Consider the following 13,081-nt stretch of genomic DNA (forward strand, 5'->3'; position numbering starts at 1 on the left):
GGAAAGCTTAGTGTGGTGTTACTTAGTTCGATGCGATGGATGTACATAATCAGAATCAAAATCATTTATTCAACGTAATTATCATGGATAAACTCGTTGCAGGTCAATGTAACATTTTTGAATTTACGTCAATTCACAAGGTGTTATGGCTGAGGAGAACAAATAACAAGAAACTGCAACAGCAACACATCTTTTAAATCAATAAGGGTACATTACAAGTTATTTAATAACTAGAGGAACACATTCAATACCAGACATACCTCTGACTACCCCCATTTGGGATATGGTCGTGAGTTTATGTTATTACTGTCACACCCCGTACACTTCATACAAACAACCTCGTTTTCCACAGACACCACACATTGGCATCGTACACGCGCGTCTGTGTGTGTGACATCTGACGTGCCATATGATTCAAGTCTAAACTATGTCCGAGGGGCGGTGCGGTAAACCTAGGTCAAACACTGGTGAGGAGCGGAGAGATGCCGTACTATACGTAGTATTATTCCTTATTTTATGGTTCTTTCGTTTTAAGGTGTCAGGCGTCTATTTGGTTGTATCGTCGATGTTTATGGCCAACAGAACCCTAAAGTTTGGATTACGTTTTTGTAAATATTGTAGCGAAAGTTATCAAGTTGTGTTTACAGATAAAATGTGGATGATCAAATTAACTGCTTGATTAGGAGTAAAGGAATCATAAAATGCATTTCGCTGCTTAAAATCGAGTAAGCGGTAATATTCTCTGATACAGAGGTCCATTAGATATCAAAAAAAAACTACATAAAGACAACAGAAAAACGGCATTCCTCGCATTAATGTTAGATAAGAAGCAGTGGTTGAATGTTGAACTCGCGATCTCACGATCCCGAGTTCGAATTCCAGTGGGGATTTATAACAAAAATAACTTTTTGATCCATATTTTGGTTAGAACTGATCACCTAATTTTCCGAAAGTAAGTACGATGGTTCGGGTTTTGGAAACTACAGTAAACCGTTGGTCCCGGTTACTACTTAGTGATGTAAGTAAGTAGTCCTTACGTGAGACATGTAAGGGGCCTTTGGCGAGTCAATTTAAACCCCGACATCAGGATTGATGAGGTTGGTAATCCACCTCACAACCCACACGATAGGAGAAGAAGACTAATAGTCTACTTAAGTAAACGTAGGATATTTCGGGAATGTGGGTACACACCTATTAACCGACGGAATATGAGAGATGTAACATTGGTAAACCCATACTTAGCTAAATGTGTATGAATGGCTATATCGTACGTAGTTCAACACTATTTGCTATGGCAATTAATCGCGGAAATTACCAAAGAGTTGTTAAGCCAACAGTAACTTCAAAATTAGAATGCATACCTACGGAATGTCCTTTTTTTTTAATTTATTGCGGCTTTGGTTACAAGACCATTGGCCGAAAAGTGGAACTTAAATAACATGAAATAAAATAACAAAATTAAGTATGCTAAACTTAAAAAAAATATTACAGAACAACTTAAATTAAGTTATATAAAAAACAACAAGGAAGGGAAAAAAAAAATATGAACTTAACAAATATTAGACGGCACATTAAAACATGAAATTAACAGTTACTGTAATTAATTTACAGATAAAAGAAAATAAAATATAAATCTAAACTAATATTAAACTAATCAAATATTTTTTTTTTATTACGGAATGTAATTCCTTATTTCAGATGAAATAATTGTCAATGGGGGACTTTCTAGGCTCAATCAATCAATCAATCAAATATACTTTATTGCACACAACATACAAAACAAATTTACACAAATGGACGAAAGATACAGCACAATCTGGCTTAGCCTATCTAGACTATCTCTCTCTCTCTCTTTATTTAAGAGCTGCGCTCTTGTCGGTGGAGTAATCGCCATTCCTCTCTTCTTCCCGCCAAATCCTTCACCTCCTGATACGACACGACTTGCACCTTCTCTTTTACTTGTTTCATAAATGTTCTCCTAGGTCTATTTTTTCCTCTCTTTTTTCTACACTACGTTCCTCAAACATAATATGGCGCTGTAAAGATTATAACAGACATATTATGTATCTTTTATTTTTGTTTTTCGGTATAAATGATAACCCTTTTTATTACACCCATGCACAAGTATATCTTCCACCCATTATTATTCTGATCAAAAGAGAAGCAATATAGGTAGCAACATAATTCTATACATACATTATACATTGTGATTAGTATTGTGATGCACGCAGTTGGTAGTAGCCAATGTATCTCGATAAAGATGCGAGGATGGCTGTTCACAATGCAGTGCTTGTCCCTACGCTGAAGTACGGTAGTGAATGTTGGGTATGGCAGAGGAAGCATGAGAGTAGGATCAATGCCGTAGAAATGAGGTCTTTGCGTAGTATCTGCGGTGTGAAGTTGAGTGATAGAGTGAGAAACAGTGTGATAAGACAGATATGTGGTGTAAAAGACGATATAGTGATTAGGATTGAGAAGGGAATGTTAGGTTGGTTTGGACACGTAGAGCGGATGAAGGACAATAGAATTGCAAAAGCGGTATATAAAGCGAAAGTTGATGGTAGGGCTGGCAGAGGAAGACCGAGAAGGACTTACGACGACCAAATTGGAGATGTCCTTAGAAAAGGTTCAATACGATCTACTCTGAACCGGCGTGCGTGTATGAAGCGATTGATGAATGTGGAGGAAGCAAGAGAAGTGTGTCAGGATCGAAGCAAATGGAATTCTTTAGTCTCTGCTTACCCTGGTGGGAAATAGGCGTGAGTTTATATATATGGGAGGATCCGGGGAAATCCCCTCCGACAGGAGCCCATCACTCGTCTCCTTAAAGCGGTCACCGTCCATAATCGGAAGAAATAACGATGCGAGCCGCCTGATCAAATCCCACTTTACTTTAATAAGACACCGAGAAGTTACAATGCGAGTTGATTGTTTAGATATTAATGGACAGAAACGTGGTGATCCCAGAGACAACGTGATGCAACCGTTCAACCTCACTCCTTTTTAAAAAGTAACATACCCCGTTGACGTCTCGTCCACCAACTTTGACATCCCGCAGTGTTGCCATTTTTGTACAAACAAATTTACCTTAAAATTACTAGTTGACAGTCACGCCATCTCTGATTTCACCCAGGTACAAACCTGACGTTTCCTCACAAAAAAAAAAGAATAAACAAAATAACCGCTCCGTGTTGCGCCATTCAGCAAGCTGCGACATATATGTATGTATAATGTGATCCAAATATCAAGCGTCAAGTAATTTTATATATATGCTTCTGCCATTACATTATACTTTGAATAATTATGTAATGAGTAATGAGAAAATAGGTAATTATCACGTTAAATCTCGACAGCGCCACCTGTATTATTTTTGGGGAAGTTGCCTAGAAAGTCCCTCATTCTCTTCTGGCTTCGGAGTATAGAAAAAATGCCTAATGCATGTGGGATAATGAAATAACTCGGGATATTTTAAAAATCTTTTTATAAATAAACTGCCTTTATACGTCCCACTGCTGGGCACAGGCCTCCCCTCAATCAACCGGAGGGGGTATGGAGCATACTCCACCGCGCTGCTCTACTGCGGATTGGTGGAGGTGTTTTTACGGATAATAGCCAGGACCAACGGCTTAACGTGCCCTCCGAAGCACGGAATCATCTTACTTTTTCGGACAATCAATGATTCAAGCCTGAAAAGTCCTTACCAAACAAAGGACTGTCTCACAAATATCTTTTAAATATCTTTACTCCTTATTAAATATCTTTCAAATATATATCACCTTATATTCAATTCAATCCAATTTTTGAAGTATGTGTTCCGTCATCTTTGACAATTCTGCCACTTTATATTCAAACAAAAAACCTCTACCCGACCGACATCGCACCATAGACTCTCCTTTCTTACTTTTTAAAACTGCCTTACGTCCCATTCATTAACCATCCTCCTTTCATACCATATACAATCAAATTCCCATTCATTATCCTTACATAGCATTCTCACTTTCCTACATGCATTCACATGATTCATTTTGTAATTGTTTTAGTGGAAATTTGATATGATGTTGTTGTCTTTTTTTTGTGTGTGGCGTGCTTTTATAATTTTTTTTTCTATTCTATTCTCTATTCTATTCATCATTAATTTAAGACCCAAGCTCTCGTCTGTCTTCCAAAGGCTAATTCTTTCACTTTATTATAAGACACGACGTTCACCTTGCCTTTAATCTGTTCCATGTAAGCTCTTCTTGGTCTTCCCCTTCCTCTCTTTCCTCGTAGCTTCCCTTTTTTGATGTTTTTAATAAATTCGTCGTGTCTTATTAAGTGTCCAATCATCTTGCCTCTTCTGTCCTCAATAACTCTCAATATTTGCCTCTTTTCCCTTACTCTTACTAGCACTTCCTAATTAAAAACCCTTTCAGTGCAAGTTATTCTTTACATCCTCCTCCAACATCACATTTCAAAGGCCTCGAGTCCCTATCTGTCTGTGTCAGTGTCCAAGTTTCACATAAGTTAGGGGTTATACCCCATACGAAAGTTTTGAAAGTTTTGATTAATTAGTGTATTCAACATTAATTGTAAGGTACAGGGTATCACTAGAAAGTTATTTATTCACTCCCATTTCAAATCAGTATAGACTAGCGACCCGCCCCGGCTTTGCTCAGGTGCAATGCTAAGGAAAAAATGAAATTATATACGACATCACATTAAAAACCTCAAAAATAACAGTATTTCTCCACTATTTAATGGATAGTATTATACATATAAACCTTCCTCTTGAATCACTTTCTCTATTAAAAAAAATCCGTTGCGTAGTTTTAAAGATTTAAGCGTACTTAGGGATATAGGGACAGAAAAAGCGACTTTGTTTTATACTATGTAGTGAAGTAGAATATTAAATAACAACAACTTTTTTAAATGAACGTCTAGGGCCCTGTGCCCAGGTTTTTCTTGCAGCTTCTTTTCCCCGGCTATACAGGTTGTGAGAAGGTGCAGTAGTTTTAGGCGGATGAGACGTTCGTTATGTAAACATTGACGATTCAAAGTGTAACTATGTTACCTATTGAATAAAGATATTTTTGAATTTGAATTTGAATAACGTAAAATAAGCTTACGACCATATCCCCAAGGTACATCCATCGCAAGATTAAGTGCCCACGCTTCACCGAGCTTTCTGTTAGAGCAACGTGATTAGTGCCGAGATATCATCATATCACCAGCCCATTAACGTCCCCACTGCTGGGGCACGGGCCTTCCCTATGGATGGATAGGGAGATCGGGCCTTAAACCATCACGCGGGCCTAGTGCGGATTGATAGTCATTAACGACTGCTATTGCAGCCGGGGCCAACGGCTTAACGTGCCTTCCGAAGCACAGAGGAGCTCGAGGTGAAAACTTTTTTTTGTGATCACCCATCCTATGACCGGCCTTTGCGAAAGTTGCTTAACTTCAACAATCGCAGACCGAGCGCGTTTACCGCTGCGCCACCTAGCTCCTCACCGCCTCGCCGAGATGTCGCTGTCTATTAATTGTAGCCAACTGTGTTAGTGAGGTGGTAGATTTTTGTTTCCATAATGTTTATTGTGATTTTTATCATAATGATTTTTGTTTCCTAATGTCTGGTATTGAATGTGTTCTTCTAGTTATTAAATAACTTGTAATGTATATCCTCATTGGTTTTTAAAAGATGTGTTGCTGTTGCAGTTTCTTGTCATTTCTTCTCCTCAGCCATAACACCTTGCGAAATGACGTAAATTCAAAAATGTTACATTGACCTTCAACAAGTTTATCCATGATAATTACGTTGAATAAATGATTCTGATTTCTGATTTCTGTGAGCAGAAAATAATAGCCGTGTTTCGTAGTCGCTACATCTTCATAATCACTTTTATTGGCGTCAGCTATTAGCGACATCTGTTAGATTTTTTGGTTACTACATTACATTTTTATAAAATATGCGCTAGATGGCGCTTGTCCGTGCCACGTCGACACTACTCTCCTGTATTAATTACCTGTATTAAAATACTGTTAAAATAAAGAATCATCCTATATCTCACAACATAGATGGAGTAATTATACCAGCTAGTGATGATCGGAGAATGACAACTTAGGTACTTGCTCTACAGTACTGTTGCCGAATTATCGATAGCCTGACTATCGATTGTTGGCCTTGAAAAACCTACCTACCGTTGAGCTCGTTTCTGACTAGTGCAAGGACTATATCGATAGTATTAGTTCTGACTATTGCAAGGACTATCGATAGTATTACTTCTGACTATTGCAAATATTACAGACACTATTGATAGTATTCAGAAATCATTTCATAAAAAAAAACTATATATTTTTTTCGTATTGTGTCTGATAATCAGATAGTATTGCATCTGAATAATCAGAAGCATTAAGAGTACCATCCATTATGGGTACTAAGTATCAATGGTATTGCTGTAGCTGTGCAACTAAAGTATTGATCCAAAAGAGCTATTGTTTTTTTTTTAATTATTGATAGTCTCTCTGTAGACTATCTATACTCGCATATCGATAAGCAACACAACTCTACAGCAAGATCTAATTGCCGATACTATACTCCTAGTCTACGTTGCATTTGATAGTGTTTGCGTAAGTATGTTACTTATTTGATAGGTTGTTGATAGGTAGGATAGTCCTATTCTGGGTTTTTGGGTGAAGATACATGTGTCTTTAAGATATTTTACGAAGAGAATGCTGTTATAAATAATAGCACCTTGGCAGTGCCTATGTATGTTTAATATGTGTGAGTAGGATAGGTACTAACATAGTTTAAGTTCACATTGTTACTTACAAATGGATTAATGGATCAGTATGGATTTAGGTCTGAAATATAATAATTAATTTCATTTCATTATTTAATTTAACAAAAAAGGCCATGGTTATATAATTGGGTAGTTTCTTAGGTCAAAGATACATTATGAAATTCTAATTTTACCAAATAAAGACACAATGTAGAGGTGTCATTTTTTTTTCTTTTTTCTATTTAACTTATTTATGAATTTTAAAAATGGAAAACGTAATAATAAGTGAGACATTTTGTCACGTTTTTCTATGACGTCTCAGGTTGCTTTTTTCCCCTATTCCCAGTAGTCCTACCTAATTGTCCGAAAGTAAGATTATCCGTGCTTCGGAAGGCACGTGAAGCCGTTGGTCCCGGTCCTATTTACTGATGTAAGTGAGTAATCGTTACATGAGCCATGTCAGGGGACTTTAGCGGCTCAATCATAACTCTGACACCAGGGTTGATGAGGTATTCCACCTCACAACCCGTACGATAAGAAGAAGATGTGAATAAGGCCGCCCAAATTGTACTGTTTTCATGTGTTATGTCTGATTGTTGAAATTTTTGTTCTGTGCAATAAAGTATATTTGATTTGATTTGATTTGAAGATGTGATGATTATGGTAACTTTTGAAATATTTGACAAATCTTTTGTTTATTAACACCGTCTTCAATACGTAATAATTTATACAGCTTTACAGATTCTGATGTCGAATTTAGCGCGGATTCGGCGTAACCATTGCGGTTTTAAATTACTTTCCGTAATTCGAGTCAAAAGTTTGAAATAAAAAGAAATGCCAGCGGATTTCAAATTGGCAGAAAGTAATTTTCTCTCAACATCAAAATAATTTTGCTTATAACTTATTGTTTATCTTAATAGAGTACGGGTTCTGTATATTATTGTTTTAGCTGTCGAATTTTCGTCGATCCTACGTTTGTTTCTCTTTCAATAGCAAAATCTTTCGTTTGATTGTTATTTCTAAAAGCTTTTAATTCAAAGTGGATTGAAGCATTTGCAATTACTTAAAATTATTTTCATTAGGTGGCTTCTATCTTAATCACTTAACCCGAAAAGTAATTGTTTATATTGTAAATCATAAACAATTACTAGTACGATGAAAAAACATCGCAAGGGAACTCACATGCTCAGGGTACTTAAGTGTTTTTCCGGAGTCATGTTATTTGACTCATAACAGATTTTCCCTTCGGGCTGAAAGGTCAGATGGCCGCTGCTTTTGCAAAAAACCAGACCTGCCAATAATAACTTTAGGTTAGTTAAGCAGACTCCGTCTTCTTCTATCGTATGGGTTGTGAGGTGGATTACCAACCCCACCAACCCTGGTGTCAGGTATTTTATTGAGGATGACTCATGTAACGACTACGTACTTAGATCAATAAGTAGGAACTGGGACCAACGGTTTAACGTGCCTGCCAAGGCACGGATCATCTTACTTTTGGACAATCAGGTGATCAGCTTGTAATGCCCTAACCAAACTAGGGATCACAAAGTGATTTTTGTGATTTGTCCCCACCGGGATTTGAACACGGGACCTCCGGATCGTGAGCGTTCTCAACCACTGGACCACGAAGGCCCTTAACTCTGTGAAAAAGTAGAATAAACGCTAGAAAAATGACAAGCTAAAACAGAAAATAATTTATTTTACAGAAAAATGTATCAGCCAGCGCGTTTAAGAAGACAAAGGAACGTGATTGTATTTGTAATTGGAATACCGTTGATATGTCTCAGCTTCGTATCTGCTGTTCAAGGAAGAGAATGTCCCTATCTAATCTTCGCTCAAGGAGGGGCCAGTGGAAACCTTCCAGAACATACCTTAGGTGCCTACGCTGCTGCCTTGGCTATGGGCGTAGACTTCATCGCAACTGACCTTGTTATAACCAAGGATGGACAACTTGTCGCTCGTCATGAAAACTACTTAACCCTAACAACAGATGTCGGTGAGCATCCAGAATTTTACAACCGCTACCGAACCGCTGAAGTTGATGGCAAAAATATCACAGGTTGGTTCGTAGAAGACTTTACTTTAGAAGAATTGAAAACTCTAAGAGCTGTTGAACCGATGCCTGAAATCAGACCTAACAACGCACGACTTAACAGAGCTTTTCCAATAGCAACTTTCGAAGAGATACTTAGTTTTGTAAGAGCTATGGAGCGTATTCTAAAAAGGCAGTTTGGTTTGTCTGTGGAAATTAAACACAGTACCTACTTCAAGAGCAAAGGATTACCAATGGAGCAATCTGTAGTTGATCTCCTTCGACAGTATGGCTTTAAACGGGAGAATGTTTACATAGAATCGTTTGAGATCTCCAACTTGAAGCGGCTAAGAGATACATCGGAATTCCAACTAATACAGTTATACGATGAGAAGGAGAAACGGCCTTATGACCAAGTGCATTTAAGGTCAAACTTGACTTACGGAAAAATGGCAACTAAGGAAGGATTAGCAGAGGTAGCGAAGTATGCTAACGCAGTTGCTCCCAATAAAAACTACATCATTCCTAGCTCTAATCGCAAAATGGGTTCGGTGACGTCATTCGTAGATCACGCTCATGCAGCCAGTCTTTTGGTTTTACCTTTTGCCTTTCAAGCTGAAAACTACTTCTTACCACCAAAATTTCGCAGTCCCGATGACTTAAACTCAGGCATTGGCGATTTAAGCAGTGAGATTAATCTATACCTTAAAGCAGGAATCGATGGGATTTTCACTGATAATCCAAATGTTGCTGTAAAAGACAGGGGGGCGTGTCAAAGTAATTTAGGAAGGATGTCGCAAATATTAAATCCTGCAAGGGCTAGTGTGAAAACGTTTGGGGAATATATATCTAGGACTTGGGATAGTCGCAGGCGTCGACCTCAATAAAATAAGACAAGGGATGAAATTGTCTATACTTAATTAGTTTCGCTCTACCATAAAGATGCCAAACATGCTAGCCTTTACTAAAGTTATTTCAAGCAAGTAGCGCCATCTAGTATGAGATTTCACAACATTCTTATCAATCACATACCGAAACAAGTCACGTACCTATTTTACTATTATTTATAATCAATTAATTAATTTAATACTATAAAATTATTACACTGATAATATTTTATTTATTTTATTTGTGTTAAGGCGCTGGAGTTTTGATTAATTATTAATAGAAATTGGTTTTATTTTTACTAAGTAATTAGGCAGTGGCAGAAAGAGGAAAGGATTCAAAGGACTCACCTCGTGTTTACGATAAAATCCAAATTGGGGAGGCCTCCCGTGGAATAAAGGTGGAAGTCCTATTCCACTAACACCACACACCAAATATCACTTCACTGTAGCTCTTTATTCACTGAAATTATGTAGTTTTCCCGATATTTTTGGGGAACTCGAAACGTGCGCGGACGCGGTCAATTAGCAACTGGTTTTGTTTTCTTCGCTTCCGGCCTTCCGGTGAGAAAAGGGGTAAGGAGCGAGACAGGTAATAGATGCGCACATACGTGCGAAAGGGATGGGAATAGCCACTGCCTATTAACTAGATTTAAGAGCATTATATTTTTTGTTTCTTTTTACAGCTTTGGAATTTATAATATTTGGCCAAACCATGCCCCCCGGGTTGACAGGACAAAGTCCTTCAATAAAACCCCCAAAATTACCTAATTTGCAAGTTTATTTTTTAGTGAGTTATTACTTATTAAGCTATTTGAAGTAGTTTAATTTAAATTATATTTTGTCCTAATTTAACAATTATTTATTTTATTGTTTATTCATAATTTATAAAATGAACTTGTTGTCTTTAATACGGGTTTTAAGTTAGGTATTGAACTATTGTTTACTTTACAATTTATATTAGTTAAATTTATTTTATTTTTATCAAAGATGTATAATTAGAGATTATTGATACTAATGAAGATAATATTATTTTATTTACTTCTAAGAATAATTAAGCGGACTGTATAAAATTATTGATTAGGGAGTGGAAAAACCTTCACAGTTGGTCGACGATAGATTCCAGATTTAGTCTGGACATCCACAACTCTGACTATGCCATCTTTTCCGGGAAACGTTTGTTTAATAACGCCTAGAGGCCAATCCAACGGAGCACTATTGTCAGACTTAAGAAGCACTACGGTACCCGTTTGAATAGGTTTTCCAGGTTTCAACCATTTACTACGAACTTGTAAGGTGTTAAGATATTCAATCTTCCACCTTTTCCAAAAGGATTGAACCATACAGTCAACTATACGTTTCCTTTGGAGCAGAGTGACCTTCTGATTTGACAAGTCTTCCACCGGGAGTGACTTTAATGGCGTCATTACCAAAAAATGTGATGGAGTTAAAGCCAACGGTTCAGCAGGATCACTACTTAACACGGTTAGAGGACGAGAGTTTAGAATCGCTTCGATTTGGACGAGTAAAGTCGTCATTTCCTCGAAGGTAAGCAACTGATTGCCAACTACTCTGGCTAAGTGAGATTTAACGCTTTTGACATTACTCTCCCATAGCCCTCCGAAGTGAGGTGCCGACGCTGGATTAAACTTCCATTCAATGCGATGTTCGCGCAACTCATTGGCAAATTTATCCTTATATTCCTCCGATTCGAGCAATGAAAAAACTTCATTAAGGTGTGTTTTCGCGCCAATAAAATTAGTGCCACAATCTGAATACATTACCGAGACCGGGCCACGTCGAGACAAAAAACGTTTAAACGCATTCATGAAGCAGTCAGTGCTCAGGTCAGGAGACAATTCAATATGTACTGCCTTAGTAACAAGGCATATGAATAAGCATATATAAGCCTTCTGGCTGCGTACACCACGACGACGAAACGGCAAAACCTGCAATGGTCCGGCGTAATCCACTCCGGTGTGACAGAATGCTTTCGCTTCCTGTACCCTACAGGCCGGCAAACTTGCCATCAAGGGGTGATCGTTTCGCGGTTTCACTTTGAAACAGACATTACACTGTTGCACACGTTTACGCACTATATTTCGCGCAGCTAGAATCCAGTATTTTTGCCTTAATAAAGACATAAGCAACTGGGGACCAGCGTGCAAGTATTTCCGGTGATAATGATCAATGATAAGATCAACAATGCGATCTTTGCGAGGGAGCATTATTGGATGCTGACTATTATAGTTCAGATCCGCATTAGTAAGTCTCCCGCCGACACGTAATACTCTATCTTCAAGGAAAGCATTAAGCTTCATAAGCGCAGGTGTCATTTTGTCTCCCGACTGAGCACTAACTATGTCATTGCGAAAGTGTGCCGATTGAAGGTCTCTTAACACTGTCAATTCAGCTTGCTCTAAATGAGATACTTCAAACTTATTCGGCAACTTCTTAACGAAGCGGAGAACATACACCACAATCCGCAGTAACTTGGGCCATGAAGAGACGCGTGCTGCGAGTTCGCCGAAGACACGAGGCGACGTGTGACAGTCTAATGGTGCGGTAGTGACTAATACATTAGGTTTCATTTCAGGTGCTTCATCGACAGACGCGGGATCGAAGGGGTGAACCGGCCATTCAGCGAGTGATAAATAACAAAACTGCGGCCCTGCGAACCACAATGGATGCACGACCAATTGCGCAGGGGTTAAACCTCTCGACAGGCAATCAGCGGGGTTATCTTTCCCCGGTATGTGATGAAAGCAACAGGGATCTAACTTGTCGTGAATTTGTGCTACTCTATTCGCCACGAAAGTATGCCAACGCGTGGGGGACGAGTGAATCCACGCGAGCGCCACGGTACTATCAGTAAACGCAAATATATTATCAATCTTACAGCGTGAAGAGTAAGTATCAATAACTACACGCATTAATTTTGCCAATATGACGTTCGCACACAACTCCATCCTCGCGAGGGTAATGACAGTTTTAGACGGTGCCACCTTGGATTTCGCGCACACTAGATTAACTGCTGTACGATTCGTATCCGGGAAATAGACATGTAAGTACACTACGCCTCCGTAGGCATTTTCCGAGGCGTCAGCAAAACCTAGCACGGATACTATGGCACCATCATGAACACCTACGTGCCGCGGTAATCTAACAGACTCGAGAAACGGTAATTCGGCTTCAAACTGTTGCCATAAAGACATAATCTTCGGGGGTGGAGTCTCATCCCAATCGACATTGGCTTGCCACAGTGATTTTAAAATTAATTTAGCGAGCAGTATAACCGGCGCCACCAATCCTACCAAGTCCCATAATCGAGCAATAGTGGATAGAATATTGCGCTTGGTGCACACGCGCGGCTCCGTATTAACACTGAACGTGAAGACGTCATCGGC

Source organism: Pectinophora gossypiella, chromosome 21 (assembly GCF_024362695.1).
Source record: "Pectinophora gossypiella chromosome 21, ilPecGoss1.1, whole genome shotgun sequence".
Classification (NCBI taxonomy): domain Eukaryota; kingdom Metazoa; phylum Arthropoda; class Insecta; order Lepidoptera; family Gelechiidae; genus Pectinophora; species Pectinophora gossypiella.